We start from the raw sequence: 1,260 nt of genomic DNA, 5'->3' as shown, positions 1-1,260 counted from the left end.
ATTATAAGGAAAGTAATTAAAGGATAAATATAATTAATTTATAATTTTTAAAAAATTAATTTAATTGATAAATTTTTTTTGAAATAAATTTAAAAAATATTTTATTTTTTAAAAATTAATTTGACTACTAACTCATAATAATGAGGATGAAATGGATATATATTGCAATTTACATAAAGCACCATCTGTCATGTTGCATCCAATCCGATTTATTTAAGAAATTACCACTTGCCATATGAAATGTTGAATCAGATAACCATTGAGAACTTGTTAAGAGTTTGAAAGTCAAGCACTAAAAATTGAGTGTCATCAATTATTACCATGGCTAATTACTAATTAGCAAGTAAGATTTAAGAAGTTAAGAAATATATATATTATGTAATATATAATAATTAGATTACACGATGTTACTATTTTAGGGAACAAGAGCTAGAAAGTGGTCGAATAATAATAATCATCCCACTTTTTAAGAATATGATGTGAAGTTTATCAGCAAGTAGTGCTCTAAGGCAACTATATATGTGTAATTATTGCTTTGTAATCAAATTACTATCTAAATAATTGGACCTACCAGAAAAAAATAATATATAATTCTAATTGCTAGACTTATAGATGGAGTCCCTAATTAGGTGCCAGAACTTAAACTTTCACCCAATGAGCTAGGGGCCGAAGCAAATGGCATATCCAATTAAACAATTATTATTTAATTATCTAATGAAAACTTCAAAAGTAAAGGCAATACACATATATCTACTACTCTTGTTTTAGAATGCTGCAGGTAGTAGAAGTGTTTTTTTTTTTTTTTTTTTTTTTACTTTTAATAAATATATGTTAAGCAACGGTGTTTTAATTAATGCATAGTGTCTCTATTTGATTGGACTCAATCAAAGGGATTATGGTCTTTTATGTATGTATCTAGAGGTTGAGGATTTGATTGGAGATAATTATATATGCCGTCCCATTAATTAATTTGGTGATGCTTCACTTTTAGTTAGATCCACTTTAGATATTATTGTTTGGTAATATAATATGAGGGACATGGATATGACTAGAATTTATAATTAAGGGACTCAATGTCAGAAACGTGATGCTATATATAGTTCTTCTTCCCACGTCCCACATACACCAACCTTAATTAGTGTGCAAATTAAAATATTAATACTAGTTAATTAAGATTAATTATGTATTTTTCTCACTAGCTAATTTTCTGAAGAGTGCAAGTATATATATATATATATATACAAGTGTTTGACGTTTGAC

This window comes from Arachis ipaensis, chromosome B08 (assembly GCF_000816755.2).
Source record: "Arachis ipaensis cultivar K30076 chromosome B08, Araip1.1, whole genome shotgun sequence".
NCBI classification, from domain to species: Eukaryota; Viridiplantae; Streptophyta; class Magnoliopsida; order Fabales; family Fabaceae; genus Arachis; species Arachis ipaensis.
This window is presented reverse-complemented; position numbering follows the sequence as displayed.